A 23,408-nucleotide genomic window follows, 5' to 3' on the forward strand; every position below is an offset into this window, starting at 1 on the left:
TAAGTATGACAAATGCACACCAAGAAGGAAAGTAATGCACAGAACTTCAACCTCTCCAGCTGATACTCCAGGAGGTTAGAAAGGTAGTTATGTAAGATGGATAGAAGGAAAATCCTTCATAAGAGTTAAGAAGCCAGTGGGACTCACTAGTACAGGTCATGGGAGGAAAAGACATCAAGTCATTCTTCACACTCTGATTGGCCATTAATGACAAATAGTAATTAGTAATGTCAGTAACCTTTAAGCAGTGCTTTTAATCTTCACGCATTCGGCTTTAGCAGTAAGGCTGTTTAGAACAGCAGTAAAGCTATTTAGGATAAAAGCATCTAGTTTTTAATCTTTGAGCTTTAGGTAATAGAAAAGCCACTGCAGTGACAGAGAATCTCCTTTTCCAGGTACAGGAAAAATCAAAAGTGCAGTGATTTGCATGGCAATTACTGATGCTATTCCAGCATCTCTGCAGCTTGTGCCTTGCAACACCTTTATTTTTATGGGGTTTTTTTAAATCCAAGAAGTTGTGGGGTTTTTTCATATCAGATTTTCAAAAACTGATTCTCGTGCAGCCTTTAACAACATGTTTTGTAGATCTTCCAAATCCCTTATTATCTCTGCCATTCGCCTCTGACCACCATCTGATATTTTTTCTTATCAGTCTCCTTCTACACATGGAGAATCTCCAGATTTCATAGATCTGGTAAGCCTGGGTTGGGGTAGGAGGAGAAGCAGGCAACAAATTTGCAGCTGTGCAAATAACACACTGTCTCTTGTTTTCCTTCTTTGCTGCTGGTAGCTTATTTTGTTTATTACTCATTAATATTCTGATGATTAGTGAAACATTTGGAAAAATGTTCATCACTAAAAGAGTTGTAGGTCAACTATTTCATTTCACAAGGTGTTCGTTTGCCTCCCTTTGGTGACAAGGACTTGGGTAGAGGCTGAGGGATCTCAACCTCTCAGCAGCTCAGGAGGTCACAATGGAGGAACAAGATCCTCAAAGACAGCAGTTAAGGGTTTAGTTCTCAATAGAGAGCTTCTTCAGGACCATTGGGACTGGGACATTGTGAAAAAATACCTTATTTGTTATCAGCTCTTCATTACTTGTCATATTTCTGTTCTGATCAGATACTCACAAAAGGAACAGAACTAAATGTATGCATAGCACACGAGTGGAGAAAGACATGCGCATACATGCACCCAAGGCTGAAAAAAGAGTTCAGAAATCCAAACAGCTGTACCTGGAAGCATTAGTATGTAACCAACTTATCTCATTAAACAACAACAACAACAAATATATATATATGTAGGAAAACTGCCTGTGCATGTTACATATGGACTCACTTGAACCACTCTATGGGGGAAATGATCATGATTCATGATCTATGTTTTATCAAATATAGCTTAATATAGAATTCAACTGAAGACATCTGGAGTATATAGCAGTCAAAGAGATTATGTCAAAAATCACTGGGTAAAAATTGGTTCTGAGATAAGCTGTTATGAACGAACAAATTTGTTCACAGAAATTCAAAATTTTTCCCAACGGACTTAGGAGATAGGAAGAAAGAAAGAAAGAAAAGAGACTAACCTAACTGGCTTTACTGTTGTTGTTGTTGTTGTTATTAATTAGTAACTCTGACTATCCTTTTCTGTTATTTTTCCCCGATCAGTTTGAAGAGCAACCACATTGAAAAGATTTGAACTTCATCTCTGGAACAAGTTAGATTCACCTTCATTTCAAAACGCCTCTTTTTTCCCAGTTTCAGCAGAAGAGCTCAGGGGTTAAGGGAGCTGTCATAGACCGAGTAACAATTTGCAGCCTTGGATTTGAAGTGGTTGCCTAGCAGTAAAAGACTCCTTACATACCACTCCCAGCTGGAAGTATTCCCTATTTCATATATATAGTTAGCTATAAAGATCATATGTAGGAATATATAAGAAAATATATTAATAGAAGCTCTCCCTCAAAATCAGAGTATTGAGTATAACTGGAAAAATCCAAACCCTCTCAAAAGCAGTGGAGCATCGCAGAGTCAGAGTCAGCAGCTCAGCCCTGCAAATCAGTGTTGGATACATAGCAACAGATGCAAAAATCAACTTGTACAAAGCACCATTCTAAAGGAGTTTTTTCAATTTCCCTTCAGCTTGAGGAGAACACTGGGATGGTATAAAGTCTAGGTCATTCTCCATAAAACATCTTCCATTTTGGTTTGGGGTTTTTTTTGTTTGATATTTTTATTTTTTTTTATATTTGTGTGCATATATATATATATATATATATACACACATATACCTGCTTATTGCAGGGGAGTCATATGACATGACCTTTAAAGGTCCCTTCCAACCCAAACCATTCTATCATGTTTTATATATGTATAGAGAGAGAGAAAGAGATGCATCTAGATATATATGTATGTGTGTGTGTATATATAATACTAGAAGAGACATTTATTGTTCATGTAGTTTGTCCTCAGGCAGAATAAGGCCATTGAATCTCACCCAAGGACTCCTGTGCTTAGCCCAGAACCCCAGGTTTAGCACATACCCCACCATTATACCTTACTTGTGTATTTTCTGACAGCCCCATGAGCCATTCAGCAGTGGTGATTAGCAACAACAATATTTGTATGCTGTTTTTTCCCGTTAAAAGAGCAGTAGTGATGAGCCTTGCAGAAGGAAGACTCATGTTTATCCACAAGAGAGTCAGCTTCTTTCCTCCCATGAGTTTGCAAAGGCACCAGTTATCACTTAAGCTCTTCCACACAGACAATCTATGGTTATTAATAATTTTCTCCTTCCAGTCACAGGCAGATCACCGGCAGAAGCTGGCTGGCTCTTACTCAGACCAGTGGAACAGGCTTTCTGTAAACTTTGGGTCTCTTTTGCCCTATTTAGGTCAGGAGTTAATATCACTTATCACAAGCAAGGGGTCATGTCCTGTTGTATAAAGTCACCGCATGCCAAGTGGGCTGCCAGAATGAGCTGCCCCTCTCATCCAGCGAAAGCTGGGCTGAATTGAGACCTGTGCCTGAGCACAGCGGAGTGAACAACACCGCCATATGCTGCCAAATACTCACAGTGCATCCTGAGTGAGTTTTGCAGAGGGCTTTTCTGGTCTAAGACACACCATAAAGAAATAGTGCTAAATCCCCCCACCCCTCCTTTTATATTTTTTTCTTGCCCCCCGCCCCACAAAAAACAAAACCACACCAAAAAAATTACTACACTGCCCCAGTCTATCAGGCTTAGCTTTCTGAAAATTAATAGGTCAAAAGGAGCTGCCCCAGTGTGCGATAGCTTTGATCCACCATGATGTTCAGAGAGATCTTTCCCCCTGCAGGTCAAAGGAGTTTTGAGTCCTGTCTTAGATCATGACTGGAGTGAGTTTAGGGGTCTCAAGACCCCTAAAAAACCTTCTACTCAGATCACAAGAATTTGTCTGGACTTTTCTCCATGACTCCCATGCCCTAGACTGCTTTGGAGAGCACAGGCACAGAGGTGATCAGAGAAGCTGTGTTTTTCTCCTCCCCTCTTCTGTCTTCCCCATCCACCATGCACACCAGTGCCAGGAGAAGGGCATCCACCCCAGACATCTCCAGGCGAGCACCTTAGCTAAACCGTGGCTCCCAGATGGATTTGTCCCACTGTCCCTTTTCACCACTACCTGCATTAAAGACAAAAGTGGAACCATTTGCATTGACTGATTTCTGCAGCTGGCACGGCCTTGCCAGCTAGCAAATACCCCTGAGACATGAGGGAGCCTTTGTTCTCAGGTATTGGACAGCACCTTTTCTTCTCCCTCCGTTTCTGAGCAGCCAGCACCTTCCCATTGTCCTCTACAAGGAGAAGGCCAGACACTGTCAGTATTAGGGATGCAGGGGACAAGGATGGGTGGTGGCAGTCGCTCTTCTGAAGATGCCAACCTCCACCTTGCTGCTGACCAAAAACCCTGCCACGAGGGGATTATACCATTGTCCTCCTTCCTCTAGCCCGCCTCCCTCCTGCCCCAGCAAAGCAAACAAGGCAAAGGGCTCTGTTGTTTCGGACCCCTGAGGGAAAAGAAGAATGAAAAAACAGCCCATCCTCCCTGCCTTGCATGTGATGTGCCACAGAGGAGCATCGGTGCTGCCAAGCCTGGTGACTAAGGCCAAAGAGAAAGGAGATAGAGGAACACAAGGGCCTGCTTGTTTGGGTTTTGTTTGGGGAGTTATTTGAAATTCAGCAGCAACTGGCATTGGAGAACAGACTCCACTCAGAGCCTCTCTCTTCCCATTCATCCACAGCCTGGCAAAAAAGGGAGGGGGGGATGTAGGCTGAGGAGCAGGAAAAACAACCAGTCTCCTTATAATAATGCCCGCCTAGCAGAGGCAGCCTCTGCCCACAGGGAGGCATTTGAAGATTCATTGGCGTTGGAGGGAAGTCATGGCAGGACAAAGCTTTGATGCCCACAGCAGCCTGGCATCGAAGGACCCTCTCTCCTTAGCAGTGCTTTTGGCAAGGCTTACAACCTCCTTTGTGAAGGCCAAGTCACTTTTTTGCCTCTGCCTCAGTTTCCCCAAACGTAATGTAAGACTAATACAGTCACATTTAGATAATGGGGGCATTCCTAAGCTAAAGGGTATAAAAAAGTAAAGTAATTCCTGTGGAGCAGAAAAAAGCAGAAAATGAAAATACAAATTGGGTACAAACAAACAACATCACTGTGAAAAAGGCAACATATCAGTCCAGGATGCATTGGGGGAGATAATTCCAGGTTTCCAAATATGGGGAAGACACTGCCTTTGCCCATATCTAAAATATTGTATCCAACTTTTGTGGTCAGCTACAAGAAAGATAAATTCACAGTGAGACAGGGTTGCAGGGAAAGATCACTAAGATGACCAGGGAAACATAAGACATACCAGAAGATACTGGTGTATTTGGCCTTGCAAAAGGAAGGTGAATGGAAGATCAAAATGTTATACTTCAATGCTGAGAAGGAAGCACCAGAGGAAGGAAGACGCTTTGAAGGACAGTGATGCCATGAGAATAAACAGGCTTGATTTGGCAAAAAAAAATATACCTGGGCTGAGGTTTCCAGTCACCAGAGAAATTATTGTCCCGGACAGTTAATAATGTATCAGTAACAAGGCAATCTCCCTGCTACCATTGAACGAGAGCTCACTAGGAAGGCAGCTGGCTTTGGGAAGTGGCCTTCTAGTTCTGTCCTTCTATATTTAATGCAGAGAGATGGAAGCATTGAATCATAGAAGACCTTTAAGATGACTGAGTCCAACCATTAATCTAACACTACCAAGCCCACCACTAAACCATGTCCCTAAGAGCCATAGCTACACATCTTTTATATACCTCCAGGGGTGGTGACTCAACTGCCTCCCTGCCAGCCTGTTCCAAGGTTTGAAAACCCTTTCAGTGAAGAAATTCTTCCTAAGAGCTGATCTATACCTCCCCTGGCATAACTTGAGGATATTTCCTCTTGTCCTATCACTTGTTGCTTGGGAGGAAAGCCCAGCACCCACCTTGCTACAATCTTCTTTCAGGTAGTTGTAGAGAGCCATAAGGTCTTTCCATTTCTCCAGCCTAAACAGCCCCAGTTCCCTCAGCTGCTTATCTTCACACCTCTGTAGCTTCCATCTATAGAGCTGAGCTTAACAGGGGGCTTTTGCATCAATGTGTTTGTGTATCCCATGAGATGCCTCCTTGCTGTTTTCTCTCAGGTGTTCGGTGAGTCATCAGCAGCAAGGTGAAAGTTTTCTAGTCTAACCTTACACTAAAGTCCCCAATAGCTCCAGGACTCCTGTGATAGCTTACAGACCTGACAGCTGCCTTCTGCAGGCAGGAGAAACTCCTTCCACTTGTGTACTCATTTTTGCTTCCTCCATCTCCAATGCTTTATCCTCAAGGATACAGGTAATTTAGGAGTCCAAGGCAAATTCCAGAAGGTAACCATCCTGACAGGATATAGCATGATCTTGACAAGCCAGGTCACATTTAAACCAGTGGGTTCAAGCCCAACGGTCCTACTCTATACTTACTTGAGCTATCTGGGGGTCCTCCTTCTCCTCTGAGCATCACACTCCTGGTAAACCACTGGGAGTTGTTGAATGCCACAGTACTGGGGGCAGAAACTTCTTCACTCACTTACTTCCCTCCTGCCTTACTTTCCTTTTGATGTCAGGATGAACGTAGCCAGGAGAGATGAAAATCACTTGCTGAACCATCTCCTGCCTCCTTTTAACATTGCAGGAATCTGTGCACATAAGTAAATCTAAATCCAGAGAAACAGTCCCTCTGAATACAGTGACTCTTCATCCTCTCCCATCTATATTATCCCATGATACCTCTTCCCCCCAATCACACCTTCACATGCCCCCTGCAGTCATTACCCTCTCCAGCACGGGTACTACATGCATATTTGCAGCAGAGGGGCAATGTTCTTTGCTACTTCTCCTCGTAGGTGTGACACCCTCTATCCCACGTTTAAATCCCACCTTCAAGTCTAAAGCTCCTTTTGGTGCCTTTCAGTTGTTTAATTTCAGGCAAATTGAAGTTTAGGCTTCTAAAAGTAAGATTCTCAATCTCCACATGCACAATAAACCTAAAGGACATGCCCTTTCCAGCCAGGATGCTGATAAATGTGGCTACAGTGCCAAAGAGACCTTCATTCCCTGTGAACTGCTCCTTTCAGTTTCTAAGATGCTGCTGTTAGAGAGACAGAGCTCCTTGGAGACCGAAAGAAAAGATGCAGAGGCAAATACTTCACTCCCCATGGAGACTGTATTCTGTCCTTATTAGTGTTTGGTAATCTTCTGGTCCTTTCAGACATACCTCTGTCATCAATTTCTGACACCTTTGTGGCAGCTGTCATATTACCTGGTATTACTCTGCAAAACCAGAATTCCTGAAGTTATGCAAATATAAGACAGATAATATTAAAAAAATTACAAGTCAGAATTAAAAAAAATAGTATATTCCCAGCTGTCAATGCTGAAACAAGCTAGAAAGGATGACCACAGTTCAAATTCCAGTTGTTTGGGGGTTTTTTTGATTGCTTTTTTTTAAAAAAAGATTTCTTAGCATGTCAAGATTTGAAGGGACTCACTTTCACAATTTCCAGATTTTTTGTTTTGTCCATGTTTCATAACTAGGTGAGCAAAGGTGAACAACACAGGCCACAGATCTCTCCATTCAGGCCCATGCAATACTCAGACAAGATTGTGTCATTCACAATTAAACCCAGACTGGATACAGCTTTCAGAGAAGAGTGCCTCCAGCCCACGGGGGGAACAGCCACTGCTGCCACAGTGTGATCCTGTTCAAGGAACGTGTAGTCCCTCCTCACCCCTACCTGGCACTGTGTTTGTTCCTCACCACTGCCTGCTATTTCAGTCCAAGTGTCCCTTAACACTTTGTTCACATTGCTGTTTTAGACTGAGTGTCCTGTACTACCTTGTTCTCATTGCACTAAAGCAAAAACCAAAGAAACAAAAAACAACACCAAAAACACCCAACAAGAAAAAAAAAACAAACCATAACTAATATAAATGGAGGCTGGAAGTATGGACATTTCACTGAAGTCCTGAAGCAAATAACATCTTCCAAGGAGATTACTATAGTGGACACAGGCACATGTGTTTTATTTATAGCTCTAGTTTTACTGCAGTCACTCAGTCAAGCATGCCAGGACTGTATATAGGCAAATGCAGTTCACTTCTCCCCTTCTCAACTTTAAAGGGTAGCTTACAGCTTGTCCAGAGTGTTTGCTACGAATTTTATGAGCACAACTTAATCACAGAGTTAGAAAACTGTTGCTCAGGAAGCACAGCAGCAAGGGAGGGAGGCAGATCTCCCTTTGGCTGCCCTCCTGGTAGGAGAACGATGATATAGAGACACTCCAAGGAGGAACCAGGCTACCTATTCCTTTTGGAGCCCTCTCTCAAGTCTCCCTCATTTATATAACATGCTCCATTCATCACCACTTGGAAGTCTCTAAACCAAGACACAGCAACTCTATAAAAGGTTCACTTGATTCCTACCACAAGTCACAGCATCCGTGCAGTCAGCATGGCATGAACGTACCACCCCTGTCCACAGGAGTTCAGACATAAGATTATAATGATCGCTTCTGGCCTTGCAAGTGCTGACTTCCCTTGACTCCCTCTCTTTGATGTTAATTGTTCTACAGAGACCACTTAAATCAAATAAAGCCAAGGTGTGCCTACAGCACCAGCTATTGAGATGCTGGGAGTGATGATCAGGTGATTAATCTGGTCTACTTTCTCTTGTTATCACCCCATTCCCTCTTTCCCTTCAATGACCTCTTTCCAAACCTCTTTCTCTCTGATGTGAAGACCCTTGGAAATGTTTAAAAGCTTTCCTGGAAGAAAAAAAAAAAGAAAAAGGTTCTTCTCCCTAACCTCCTCTGAGCTTTATTTCTCTTGCCTGAAATTTGCTGTTGAATTTAAACGTGTCTATGTCACCTTACCACGAAAGGACCCACACAAAGACAGTAGCCTGCTGACCCCTTGCACCTTGCAATCACTTTGACTTGCACTTTCCCCCACAGACCGCAGCCCTGTCCTCATATCCTGTATTGCAGTAGGTTGGTAGGAATCATGTTCATTCCCACCCACCCAGGAATAGAACTGGGATGCTTTCATTCCCTATAAACTTGTGCTTTGCAGTCACAGATGTCATCCCCGACGTTTAGATCTACCTCAGTCTATCTGTTGGCTTGGAGCAAACAGGAGGGTAATCAGAACCTGCCTGACACAGCAAATCTAGGGAGGAGAAAAGGGGAATCAATTTTTATAATACGTTTTTGGCACTACATAATAGATATAACTCTAAATGCAAGCCATAAAGTTGGAGAGGCTTATAAATTAAATCCATTCTGTCCCTTTTAACTAAAAAGTGACCTTACCATAGAATTAAATGTGTTTTTTATCCAGTGATCTATGGAGCTGTAAAAGTGGCTGATTGTTGCAATGTGATGTTATAGCACAGAGGAGCCCCCAGACAGGCATCTCCACACAGCTCGGCCCAGGTACTGCTGCTTGGTTTACAATTAACAGGGCAACATATTGACGGGGTTTTCACTCCTCTCCCTGCCAGAAAAGGGTGACCCATGTCCCTGCTGAGAACAGCCCAGCCTGGTCAGGGCTGTCCTTTGAACTGTGGCCGGGCTTGGGATGGGATCATGCTGCCTCAGCAGGGCTGAAAACACATCAGAGTGTGTGCTAAAAAGTAAACTATCTGCACAAATGCAGAGCGGTTTTTGGATCTGTGTCCTGTCCCCGTTTAGTTTAATGGACCCTAACTACAGCACAAGAAGAGGAAAGGATTAGAAAGTACCCTGGGGTTCAGCAAAATGCCATAGTGGTGGAGAAAAGGAGGGTGGAAGGTCCTTGATTGCTCATGTAGTGACTCCATCCCCCTGTTCCAATAATCATACAGGAGACTCTGAAATACAAAAGGTTTGACATTGGAATCCAGCCCAGAGGACACAATTTAGGATGTTCCTGAATGCTTTTGAATGGCCAGAAATTATCAGGCTTTGTCTCACAAGAAAATATGGTTTTGAAGACTCTGCTGGGTTACCGGTTAGCATTCATGCATGTAGGCTCTCAGAGCCTGCAGGAGACTCAGTGCTCCAAGGAACATAATCAACCCAGGATTGACGGCTGTTCGACTTTCAATCAGTACAGCGGTGAAGAAAATGTCTTCCCCCATGCCGTGGATGAAAGATGCTGAGGGAAGTCAGTGGTGTTTTGCCTCATTACTACTGAGAAGTGGTGCAAAGGAAGAGCCAGGATCCTTCCCAGCTATTGAAAGTCACTGAAGCTTGGACAGAAAAGCGCTGCCAGGTCTGCCGGTTTTTTCTATGGGGGCACTGGACTGGTGTTGTCCTGTGAGCCCCAAACCTCTCTCAAACAGCAAGAGTGGGTTCAGGAGTGTGGCCCAGATGGGCCAGTATTAGATTGGAGACTCATCTGAGATGTCACATTCCACTGTGCTCCACATTGATTTCAACTAGCTGTAGGCCAAGCCACCAAATGGAAATCCACACTGCTAGCTATGTTACTATCTGGCACATCCCGGGCTATATATAAAATGTCCTGAGATGTGGTTTGTGAGTACCACTTCCCTGTAAGCCTGAACACTGATGCAAATGGTCCCTTCTCACTTTGGCTTTTCTTTTTCTCCTGGTCACCAAATGTATTATGATTTGGCTGGATAGTGGTGTTTTTGTCTGCAACTATACTATTGAACCACACAGGGACAGAGCCTGGGCTCAAGAACTGTCTGACAGCTGTCCACAGTATGTAATTGTTACCAAGGTAATGCCAAGAACTATGCAGGGGACATCATGGGCCAGGGACTGTTACTGATAAATCATATGATCAAGGTTAAGTTGCAGGTAGGGAGCTAGAGTCCCTTAGCCCTGTGGCAACAAGTTGCACCATGCCACTTAGTCAAAGAACAACCCCTGGCATGTATTGTTGATGAACTTCTGATGTGATATTTCACTGACTGCAGATGTGCATGATTTCAGATCCACACACACACTAGAGATGCTGGGACAGCAAGGGCCTTGCAAGGATTAACTAGAAGGAAAAGAAACTCTGATGGTGCCAGGTGAAACCGACTCCACTCCTGGAATAAGAAGGAAAATGATCTTAGAAGAATTGATATTACAGAGCACAATGATGCTCAGCCTCAGCCAGAGCCTTTACTAGATGCCATGTTGCTAACAGCAGTATAATATTTACCCAGGCTTCCTCACTATTCTCTCACCTTGAATATTTACCAATGTCAGAGCTTTTCTTCTCCAAGGGGAAGAATAGCTAATGTTTTACTGAGCCGCAAACACTTTTGGAGTCTTTGCTATGGATTCTTTGAAATAAAGTGAAACAACCATTAACCAGCAGCTGGTGCACTGGGCTGGACTGGGCTGATGTTCTCCACCTCCCGGTTCTGCCTGCCTATCACACCAGTGCAAAAATGCCAGGCTTTGTGCTGTTACCGTTTCAAAGCTCTTCTTGGTTAATGTTTGGCAAAATCCAAATACTGCAGCCATCCAGGACCCACAATGGATCAAGTCAAGATCATATGGAAGACAAAACTCACCAGCAAGAGTCTTCCCTCCAAAGAAAGAAAAAACCAAATCAACCAACCAACCAAAAAACAATTTCAAGCTTTGACAATGCAGTTGGATTTCCACAGAGAAAATTCTGCTGCTTGCATACCAGCTTTTTGTAAGCCTAGAACTCTCCCACCCTCACCATTTCTGCCATAGTAATACCATGAAGCACCAGCTAAGAGATGGACCTCATTGTAGCAAAGAGGACCAACTACCCTAACCTCATGGACCCCCAGTTCAAATTTTCCTGAGGCTGAGAGCATCTAGGAAAGGGTGCAAAGAAACTCACAGTTCACAGATAGCAACAGTTCTCCAGGAGCTTCACAGAGGGATAGGGGTGAGCTGGAGATGAAGCAAGATCACAAGACCACCTGATGTTGAGCTTATCTCTGTCAATGGTTCATTTTCCATCTAATTCAAGCCAAAGACTAGCCAGCTGCTTCTGTGCTCAGTAGCCCTACACTGGCCGTGCTCATGTTCAGTGCTGTACGACCCACAGTGATGTAAGCCTGAAAGAGCTCATCAAGAAAATCTCGGAGACAGCAGTGTTGATCAATAATTTGGGAAGGAATAAAGCACAATGGCTTTAAATAATTTGTCCTGTTGATGACCCAGGAAACAGACAGGCTTTGCCACAAGAACAGAGAAAATAAGGGTATAGGCAGAGCCCCAGCTGACAGTATTTGATGAGGGCTTTGTGGCTGGACAGAACAATTACACCACCAAAGTCACCTTCCAGACTAGAAGCCAATCTGCACCGCTAAGCCCCCCTTCCAATTACTCCTTCTCTGACCATCCAAGGAGTTTTAGCAATCAGACCGATGCTTTCAGAAAAGGACATCTGAGTGGCAGGATGGACCACGGAGTGGAAAGTATGGCTGAGCAGCATCATTAATTCTCCACCCCATTTCTGGCATTTGCACTAGGGTGATTGATTTCTTCCCCCCTCCTCCTCCTCCTCCCCAGCTACAAATAACTTCTACAGGGAGATTATGCTGTCTGCTGTGTAATCAACAGCAACTTCAAAAGGGCTTAGCACTAAAAGAAAACCTCAGAGGGCAAGTATTAAGTGGGAAACAAACACAGCATTTGGGTTGTAATTTGAGGTGGGAGGCTGGGGTTTTAATAACCACATTGCTACAGCGTGCTGTGCACCTTGTGGTTCATAAACTGCATTTATGAGTACAGAAGGTTACAGGAAGATTCTTCAGTCCACATGAAAGACAGCCATGTCTGCTGTGGAGCATCCTACATGTTTAGTTGTGTGTGGTAGTTGTATTTAGCACCAGCTTTCCTATCACTGCCCAGCACTGTTCAGCTCCAGGACTGGGAAGAGTTGTGTCCTGTTTAGATCCAGCCACCCTTTTGGGCAAGGGAAGGGAGAGGAGAAAAATTACTTCTTTGTCCCACACTCCCCTCACCACACAAAATGGAAAACATTGTGGTGAGTTCCTCTGTAAACACATTTAAGACCTGTTCAAGATAGGTAAGAGAAAGGCATTTCTGTTCCCTGAACCTTTTAAGATGAGCTCCAGTCCAAGGAATAGTCCTTGAACATGCTGGGAGCTGGTGGAAATCACAGCCAGCTTTACCAGCCATCTTCCTCATCCCCAGCATTACATCCCACATTGTACCTGATGCTGTTGGTACTCCAGTGCTGTTCTCATGGGCACTCTAGGATGGTCTTAGAGGTCCTTTTGTAAAGATCTTTGCTACTAATCAGATGTCAAGAACCAGACCAAGCAAGGGAGGGACCCACTAGCCATCATAACAACAGAACCAGGAAAAAGTAGCTGTTGCAGCCTGTGGTGGAGGATCCCCTCTTTCCACACCTGAGAAGACTCCCCTCAACTGCAAAACAAGCCTGAATGCTTGGCTTTTCCCAGGACAACAGAGGAAGCTATTCACAACAAAGCTTCAGTGATGGAAATAAAAGAAGCTGAGTATCAAATCTTAGAGCTAGGTGTATGCACATTCCTGATCAAAGATGAAGTAGCATAGCCACTGGCCACAGCCCAGCCAAAAACTCAGTGTAAGACTCCAGAGGGATGAAGGGGTATGGACTTGCCAGCAGTGTCCTTGGCTAGAAAAGTGGGATTAAGTCAACAGGACATCAAATCAGGTCTTTGTCCCAGCACAGGGCAAGGACAGTCTCTGCTTCTTGAGGGGTAGTAAGGCTGTCTCATACAGTAACAAAAAATTTTGCTCTCACTTGAAACACCTCAGTGCCCTTAGATTTGAGCCTCCAGACTTCAGTGCCCATCAGATTTCCTCCCTTCTGAGATACCAAGCCTGAAGGGTGCTGTCATATAGTTCATTCCTGGAGATTGTCCTGGCAAGACAGCTTTCAGTGCTTTTCCCAGGGCACCTTTAAATACCCTGCAGGCCTTTGGCTCAGCATATACAGGCCCAAGAGCAGCTCCTGAGGGCAGCTATGTCCAGTGAGGGTATCAAAGTGTGCAACACTCGTGACTCATCTTCACAGAATCACAGGTGCTTGCAGTTGCAAGACACTCTGGAAATCTCCTCCAACCCACCCTGCCATCTTCCTCCATCTTGGTAGAGGATAAGGATCTGGACTGAGATTACCCCATCTTGGGGCTTGATACCAAAACTTCCCCTTCTAGTGGCATTTCCATGCCTGCAGGTGCTGTCCACAGACAGGCAGTTGTCTAGTCCCTGAGGGATGCCTTGGGAACATCTACAAGCATCTTAACCCTCATGGCAAAGGATGCCTTCCTGGTATTTCCATGCATTCTGCTTAATTGGACCCCCCAGCTAACTGGCATTTGTTGGGATCTCTCCCAGTTTTCCTCTCGCCCTCCCAGCCTTGCTGTGCTACTGACTGTCACCATCTCTCCTGCTGGTAGCAGAATGTCCATCTGGAGAATCTGGAAGTCCCAACAGCATTGCTATCCCTATTAACATATCTAAAAACTCCAAGCTGGCAGGAGCCAGCAAGTCACAAAGGACAGACAATATTTAACATTATTCATGGGGTTTTTTTAAGCATTCAGAACATGCAGCAAATGTTCGTTCACCATTTACTTAGTCCTTCACTTGCCCTCATGGCTGATCTACAGGTGCTAAGGTGGGTGACTGGAAGGGCAGTGCTGTGTCACACCTGCTGCCTCTGTTGAGATGTGGGCAGCTCAGAGACCCACTGACCTTGTCTCACATAAGCACCCATGTGTTTGCCTGCCCACATGCTCTATGGATACAATCCACATGGTCCTTATCACAAGGTCTTACACTCTTTCAGGCTGACTGCACTCACCAGAGCAGACCAGGCAGTAAATGTCCTTTGTCAAACACTCTGCTTAAATCGAAACCCACCCCTAGAGCCACCCTTGGAAAGATGCTGTGCCTCAGGGAACACTTGCAAGGCAGGCAGCATGTGACACCATTGACTAACCACATCACTGCCGAGCTCCATCCCAAGTGTAAGTGCCAAGAGAGTAGTGCCCTGCTCACAGGGAAAAGGTTCACTGCCATTCACACATTTAACATCACCCACGACCTAACAGAGAGCAGCTGTACAGGCTGCTAGGTTACAGAGAATTTTTTTCTCCTCTCATCCCTGATTTCTGCCATAAAAATCATAGGCTCTGCTGTAATTCTGCTTTCATAGAGAGATTTTCATGTGGCACACACAAGAATCAAATTCCCTTACCGTTGCCTGCATATGACAAGCTGGCCCTAAGCTCCAAAAAGCAAGGTGCTCACCCTTGCCCCTTTCTGTGTATGGACAAAGGTGAGGAGCTTTTTGTCAGCAATTAACCCTTGTTTCAGCTCAATAGGGCTGATCAGATTGTAGAACAACATCTGAGAAGTGGAGATTAGCAGGCCAAGCTCTTTAGTAGTTAAGGTGTCAGTGCAACTACTCAAAATCAGATTTCCCTTTCTTCACTGGCATTTGATTAAAGCCTTTTCAAGCAATCCTTTACAACTTCCAGATGCTGAAGTCAGGTGATAGAGAAAAAGTCTGGGGTTTTTTTGCCTGGGAAATGGCTACAGTGTGTATTTCAAATGTGGTCAGAAGAAAAATTGTGCCCAGAAAACACCTGTAAGTGTGTGCATGTCTGCGCACTTGCACTAATGCATAGCTTTGGCAGAGCTGACCAGACCACAAACGTGCAAAGGCTTTAGTAGCATGGTTCAAGAAGGGAGAAAATACTCTTAAAACAGGAGCTGAGTCTGGAAATAGATTGTGAGAGGATCAATTTTTGCTGCATACTGATTTATTCAAACCTTCTACAGTGGCAAAGCCCTCTATAACAAAATATCTGATTACAAGACTATGACCATAAATTCCACACACCCTCAAGCAATGCCCAATGAATAACTGACTTGTTAAGGGAAGGAACCTGCACAATGAATAAATCTACCAACAGGGCTTTCAATACAAAAGACCCCATCGGGACAAATTTCCTTCTGAAGCTGTATCGACTTTCATTTGCAGGAACCAGCAGATATTTGTTTCGAGAAGATAGCCATTGTTAGATTGCTGCTAAACAACACAGAGTATAAACCAGGCTCCTACCCCAGGCATAATCTGCTTGCTTATTAAAGTGGGCTGGACTGTACAAAAGACTATTTTTGCTGGATGGAGTGTTATACGTCTCCTGGAAAAGCATGTGTTTAATCCAGAGTGAATCCAAGGCAGGTACAGGACACTTGCATACTTCCAGACCCTCAGTTGTAGAAAGGCATTAAAAAAAAAAAAAAAAAAAAAAAAAAAAGGATTGAGAAAGGACAAGAAAACATGACTCAGGAGGAATATTTAAGGGTAGACATGCATTCACAGTCAAAACACGAGAAAACTAAGTTATGCCTGGTGCTTGGCTGGTGCTTCTCATCTCAGAGTCCCAAAGGAGGTGTTGTTTGACCAAGTCCATTTGAACGGCCGGCACAGAGGAAGGAAGGCATCCCCATTTTACAAAAGAAAGCACCAAACTGAGGAAAGACCAATGTCTCAATTAACTGTGACCCAAACCCCTGGTCTGAGACATATGGTTTGGCAGTGGATGAGATCAGCCCTACAATGCCCTTGGTCCTTAGAGAGGATCACACTACAGCATCTTTTAAAATCAAGCCATGGGGCTTGGTGTCAGGTAGACCAAAGTTTCAGTGGCTTGTGGAGCTGTGAGCTTAAATGCTCAGCTGAGACATCCACAAGAAGACAGAAGCACAGATGGGACAGAGACAAAGGGTTTCAACTCCAGATCTAATCTAACACAGAAATTGCGATGACCCCTATCCTGAAAGCATTTAGCGAGAGAACTATGCTAACTCTCAATGAATATGGAATGGGTAGGTCTGCCAGGAATGGGATAGTACTAAGGCAGGGGGGAGAAAGAAAAGAGCCATTTTGCAAACAGCAAGGACTTTATTATAGGCCAGCTGAGCTCAAAAACTGAGGAAATATCTCCATCTAGTAAAGCCAGCCTGACTACAGGTAGTAGGCAAGGTGAGCATGCAGGTGGGAGTGCTGGAACTGTAGGATGGGGTATCACAAGGCCTGCCTCTGACCACTGCTGGATGTTCAGAAAAAGAGCTGGTAAAAATATATACTAGTGCATCATACCATATGCACAAAATGGTGCCTCAAATATATGCGGGATTCCTCCATCCTTCTCTCAGGCCAAATCACAACAGCAGGCAGCAGCTCTACCAGGAGTAAATCACCAACCTAAAAAATGTGATGCTCGCTAGGAAGGAGGATTTTGCATACTTTATGTATCTTGCTTCATACATGCACTTCAGGCTAATGTACGATGCACCACATAAGATAACTGCCATCTGGTTTAATTTTTACCCCCAAATATTCCAAAGGGGTAGAATGTCTAGATTTCCTTACAAGGTCTCTGTTCTTTCTTCCTCCTGATGCCATTTGCTTTCCCTGATCCCCCGTGTCCCAGGGGTAACGCGTGACAGCAAACATGGCAGAGCTTGCAGTTTCAACAGCTTATTTATCATCAGCTGGTCATTCCTTGATCAATGTTTTATGAAGGGATATTTCAGAAAAAAATCAGAGGGAGTAGGAGAAGGAAAGTAGGGAACCATCCCCAGTTTAATCTTGATAGCTTTGGCAGGGGGTGATTCACTCCAAGAAATTAAAATCAGCAAATCTTCTCTCATTTTCTTTGACAGAGGTAACCAATTTAAATTTTCATAAAGGGGGCAGTGATGTGTGTCTTCGCAAAACAGTCACCAATCCAACAGCCCTCTGATTTAAAGTATTATCTTTCTTTTCTCCCCACCCCCGCTACCCCTTTCCCTGAGAGCTTCTGGGAGCAACATGAGAAATTATCTCACCATAATCAAACTAATACAAAACTCTCACTCCAAGAGGCACCACAAGAAATTTCTAAGCTCAAGAAGTGATGATGAATGGGTGTCCTGAAGGGACCTAATTTATTGCTCATTTTCCTTTTTTCCTTTTTCCTTTTTTTTTTTTTTTTTTAATAACATGTGGTCTTGTGTTTTGTAGCCCCAGCATATTGCAAAATGTATTAAAGAGCCAACCATGACACAGAGTGCATGTCAGAGAAAGGGATGTACACTCTCCACATGGGCTGGTCTGCCAGATTGCTCTCCAAGAGAGAAGGTTGGCTTCCAGGTGGTGAATTCTTATGTTCTAATAAAATGCTATCAATATGCGTCTGGGGATGGTGTGGCGCTGTGGAAGAATTGCCTTTTGGGCAGCAGGAGCATTAAGAAGGGTTACAAGGCAGATGGGACCTCCTATACTTGGATGCTCTGGAGGATGCTAAAGACCAGGATGATGTCTGTGGTGGCCCTGATTTGGAGAAATGTGGGTTGCCACAGTTCCCTGTCATGGTGATTTGGGACTTGGAGGGCTGGTCCTCAGTGGGTTTGTGACCTAAGGAGGCTACACATGAATCTAAATAAAAGGAATACATCTCAAGTCAAAAGGGTCCCCTGCCTCTCCAGTGCAGATGGGACACTGAAATACTGTTTTCTTTGGCAGAGATGTGGTTCAAAGCAACTGAGATGCAAAGGAGATCCTATCCCACCTTGGCTGAGAGAACTGTGCCCCAGCCCCTTTCTTCTCATGCTTCAGAGCCCCAGATCCCCACCCCACCCAAATATATCGATGGACATCAACCCCCATCAGCAAGTTACCTAAGCCTTAGTCCAGTTTCACTCAAGCACAAGCATTCCCTCCTTCCCACCTTCTTTCACCCCAGAGCCTTCTGCAAACCCCAGGCAAGTGAAAAGTCCAGACAATTTGTGTCTGGAGCCACAAGAAGAGCCACAAGAGCCACAAGAAGAACGTGGGAGCATCCTGTGCATGGCAAGTGCTGAGATGTGCTGGGGACCCCTGCACTTTGCCTGCAGCTACATTGAGCTGTTCCTATATATGCTGCGACACCAGGAAAGACAGTATTCTGCAAACCTCCAGGCCAGGTGCCAGCTCCCTTCCCTCTGAAGGCTTGCTTGGGGATGTGAATTTTCTCCAAGGGGAGGAGGCGAGCTAGTTACAGAGACAGCGTGTCATCCATCTTGAAGAAAATACTCCTCTCTCTTTGCACCTGTCCTAGAAAGGTGGCAATCAGCATGCCGCAAGCCCGGGATCAGGCCCAGGAAAAGCTTTGCCTCATTTGTTTACCAGCGCGGTTTTCCTGGAGCTAATTAATGAGCCAAGCTGATACCCTGCAACAGGTACCGATGGCAGGGGATTTCCTGCGTGCTACGCTCGAGAAACGGGAGATGCATTTGGATCTATGATCACACTGCTTTGCCCTCTCCCTCCCCCCAAAAAAGGGGAATAAAAGCCATCTGCAGCCACACAGGCACCTTGGGAAGACCCTCCATCATCTTCTCCACCCCCCCACGCCCCCAAGCCCACCCGCCCACCCCCCACCCCGCGCCAGGAGCAATGAATGGGCACGATCTCTGTTGCATGATACTCTGGGCTGACTCCCAGGAGCAGAGCGCTTGAGCACCCTATTCCCCACTTGTACGAAGCCAGGGTTCACATGTAGCCCCCAAGCAAGCCCCTGGGGCTGGGGGCTGCTCCCCCAACTCCTGGGCATGGGGGTGAGCAGAGCTGCACAAGCTGCTTGCGCATCCAAGGAGAGTCCCTGGCAGCCCAAAAACCGTCTGCTTTCCCCAGGATGCTGAGATGGGGAGAAGTGGGGCAGATAAAACATGCGGGGGAGTACGGTAAAAAAACATGGGGGGGGGGGGGGGGCGCGCAAAAAGCCCACGGGAAGATGATGCTCGCAGCGTGGGGAATAAACCCCGTGGGGCGGCGTTTCGGGTACGGGGTGTGAGGCAGCCCTTATTGCGAGTCCCAGCCGTGTGTGTTTGTTGGTTTTTTTTGGGGGGATTGTTTTTTGGGGGGGGAGGGCAGGTACGGAGGAGCCCCGCTCCGGCGGGCTGTGCCGAGCAGTCGTGCGCTCCGGGGGCGGCGGGCGGCGATAGCCGGGCTGCGAGCGCCACCTCCCCGCCGCTCGCCGCAAGCCCCGGCCGCCCTCTCACCCCCCCTCTACCAAAAGCTGCCAGGCTGGGGGGACCCTGACACTAGGAGATGCTCCCCCCACACACCCCTTTTCCCAGCCTTTCCCACCCGGGGTTGCATCTGGGGCGGCCTCGATGCTGTGGGGAGGGAGGAGTGTGTGTAGGGAGGGGTTGTTGCTAAGTTTGGGATGCTTGCAAAAAGGGGGTCTATAGGGGCTGGGCAAGGGGTACTGCTGGGGGGGGGGGGGGGCGGGGGGGGAGGTCTGTGTGTGTGTCCTGGAGCACCGCTGAGTGCCTGCGGGGCAGAGGGCAATGCAGCTCTCCCTGGGGTGGCAGAACAGTGGGATGTAGGTGTTGCTCCCTCCACCCCTGAGGCTGCCTTTGGCTGCTCCTTGGGGATGTGACTGGGGTTCAGGAGTACACACACACACATACACACACATTTCCCAGACCAGGTATGGGGTCTGGGACAACCTCCCCTGCCTCAGTTTCCCCCATGTAAGGGGAATAAGGGTTCAGACCGTTCATCTTTGGAAAACCACCCCACTGCACAGCTAGCCCTTCCCTGAGCCAGACCACCTTTGCTGGTTAATTATGGGGGGGTCTGAGCCCATAGCCTTGTACCCAGGGCTCTGCAACACCATCCCAAGTGCTATGGAAAGGGCCCGAAGCCCTGCTCCTGCCCTGCCTCTGCCCTGCTCCTGCCCTGCCTTCGCCTTGCCCCTGTCCAGTTCTGCCTGACCTTCCCCTTCGCCCTCTGCAGCAGATGCGATGTTGCACCCTGACCCCACTACAACACACAGACTGGGGCATGGGGGTCCCCTGGTCCCATCCCCCACCCCCCAGCACCCCCATGGTCCCCATGTCCCTCTGCTGCAGCTGAGACCCACCAGGCAGGATGTCTTGCCTGCTTAGCCCTCTGCCTGTCCCCTGCCTGGCTCAGACCCTGGCTCAGCCCTACCCTGTCCCCTTGCAGTGCGGCTTGGCTGAGAGCTGGTGCAATTCTTCAGTACCCTCCGAGGGTAAAAACCTCCCCTGCTCTGTGCCCTGCAACCTCCTTCCTCTTCCTCAGCGAGGTGTTGAGCACAGTAAGGACGCTGGGACCCAGGTTAATGAGTCATTAATTAATTAGGGACCCACTTAATATGCATGGGGAGTTGTTTGTTTCCTTTAGCAGCCCAGGCTTTGGATGAGATCCCAGTTTAGCGAAGCCTCCAGCCTCGTCTCCCAGCTGATAATAGATAATACAGATATTTCAGCACCAGCCAAAGCAGAGTCATCATCATTAATACACAGTCCTCCCTGCTACGCAGCGGAGGTCGCTAGTCAACTCCGTGGAGTGCCCAAGGCTCATCTCTCCTGGCTTTTTTTAGGCTTTACATGGCCAGGTGAGAGCAAACCTATAGCTAATCAACAGGTAAAGGGGCTGGGGAGGTGCACCCCGCACCCTGACCACCCCTGGCCCCCTCCCAGGGAGCACAGGCTTTTGAGGCATCATGATTTTCACTCTACCGCACAGGCAGGTTTTGGCATCTGTCAAAGTAGCTTTGCTCTTCCTCAGTCCCCCCTCCTCTCCTCCTCCTCCCTCAGCCATCAGCTGTCAGCTGGCCCTGGCCCTCGCCAGACCCAGTGGTGGAGCTGGATTGAGCCTCAACCCCTGCAAGCCCCAGCACCAAAGGGATGGGGTAGTCAGGGGTGGGGAGGGGGGGTGTCTTTTTACCCTCCATCCCTTTGACCTTGCCATGATATTCTCCTCCCTATCACCTCCTCTCTGTGCAACTGATTCACAGGGGTTATTTCCTTGGCCAGGGCAGGATCAGGGACCTGAGTGTGATTCACAGCCAAAGGTACCTTGCAGAGTTGATCTGCAACCCATGCCTTTGATTGTCGGGGACTGATGCCTTCCCTCAGCCAGGACTGGGGCACAACCAGGCTGAAAAGTCCCCTAGAAATCTCTACTTGATCCCCTCCACCCTGCTTTTTCTTCCAGCCTTGGCAGAACCATGGCTGAAACACCTCTCTGTGAAAGTCTGAAGATGCATCAACAGCCACCCTCCATCAGCGAATGTCAGGCCGTGAAAGGGAAGGGGGTGGTGGGGGAAGAGGGAGAGACACATTTTGCGATTCATTCCCACACAGGGTGATTCAGAACAAGATGCTTTGTAATTACGCATTCCTGATGGAGACTCCTTCTCTCTCCACTCCCCCAAAGAAAGGCTAAGCCATACCTAGGTGCCAGCATCCCTCAGGAGCCCAGCTCCAGGATCAGTGTGTGTGTGTATATGTTTGTGCCATACTCTGATCTCAAAATAGGCTAAAGGCTAATTTTCTCCTACAGTGTGAAGAAAAGTGTTGATATATGGCATTTTAGGGGGGGCATTAGGAGCTCGTCACCTCTCCAGCCACTGTCTCCAGCCCTGGGAAGGTGCCACACAAGCAGCAAAGCAAGGAAGGACACCCCCCACCACCCCCCTCTCCCCCCAAACTCTTCAAGGAAAAGGAGGAAAGCAAGGAGCTGGGATGGGGGCAGGTTCGTGCCCGGAGCAGGCAGCTGCCTATCCTTACGAGACTTTGTTTGCCAACATTGCAGGCTGAGGAGTCCCGGACCCCAGGGCTGCCCGGGAAGGCACCGCGGCTTCGCAGCACTTTGCAGTTCAGCTCTGACTGCTCTGCAGCTCTCCTGTCATGATCCCCTGCTCCTCTTCCCTTGCTTGGCTGCCTTCTCCCCCGGGAACAGTCCAGTGCCCAGCTCCTTTCCCCAGGACATTAATGCATTTCCCCCTTCACATCCTGCAGACATCAATATTTTCCACCACTGCTTGATGTTTGCCCACAGGACCCGCATGAACAAAAGTTAAAACTTCCCATGGCAGGGAGTGATTATTCTCTATCTGTCCAAATTGCAGAGCAGAGGGGATGAAAACATCCTCTGGGTGCTGTTTCCAGGGGCAAAAGCAGAGGAGCAGGTTCCCACCACTGCCCCTATCCCTGCCTCCCCTGGCGATGGAGAGAGACCCCCCCTGCACTCAAGGCAAAGCGCAGCCCAGAGAAGTCGTGTTCCCCCTCTCCCTCCCCTCAGAGGAAGAAGGAAAGGTGGCTGGGAGCCCCTTACCTTGAAGAGCTCCCCAGGTTTTATATCCTCCTTCTTCCTTTTGTCAAATTCCAAATGGAAACCAGCAACATATCCAGGGGTAACCAGCCCAACATTGGGCAGCTTGTGAAGTCCAAAAGAATGGCAGAGCTCTCTCTCCCTCCACTCCCACCACTCTTGCCTCTACATATATATATACATACACACTTATATATATATATATATGTATATATTAAATGAAAAAGGGGGAAAAAAATCCTAAAAGAAAGGGGGGTGGGGAGGGAAAGGAAGGGAGAACCTTTGGTGTTTCTGCAGACAGGCAGGTGGAAGAGAAAAGCTGAAAATAATTAAGCCGTTTTTTGAGGAATCCTTTAGGAGAGGGAAAAAACGCAGTTAAAAGCCAGTAAATCATTAGATCCAAGCAGACGATCAAGTCTTCTCCTTTAAAAAAAAATATACAGCAGGGTTCAGAGTAGCTTTCCCAGCAGCGAAGAGCAAGAATGGTCTTCTTCAGAAAGATATGTTTGTTTAAAATCCACTCGTCTGCTTTTCTTTCTTTTCTCCCCCCACTTTTTTTTTTCTTTTCTTTCCTTTTTTTTTTTTTTTTTGTAAATTCTGCTTCTGAATCTCTCTCTGTGAAACTAGATCCAGCCTTTGTAGCCAGGGGCTGCATTAAGGATTACATCA

General features: G+C 46.6%; 1 protein-coding gene across 6 annotated transcripts in view; it reads right to left on the reverse strand.

Annotated features, from left to right (window-relative positions):
* The window catches only part of ADGRB1 (adhesion G protein-coupled receptor B1), a 295,063-nt gene extending 271,663 nt beyond the window's left edge, over positions 1–23,400 (reverse strand). For all 6 annotated transcript variants that reach the window (XM_055800321.1, XM_055800320.1, XM_055800318.1 and 3 more), the window contains exon 1: positions 22,743–23,400. The gene's annotated coding sequence lies outside the window, so the exon portion shown is untranslated. The remainder of the gene's footprint in view (positions 1–22,742) is intronic.
* Between the last annotated feature and the right edge of the window lie 8 nt (positions 23,401–23,408).

This window comes from Falco peregrinus, chromosome 3 (genome assembly GCF_023634155.1).
Source record: "Falco peregrinus isolate bFalPer1 chromosome 3, bFalPer1.pri, whole genome shotgun sequence".
NCBI lineage: Eukaryota > Metazoa > Chordata > Aves > Falconiformes > Falconidae > Falco > Falco peregrinus.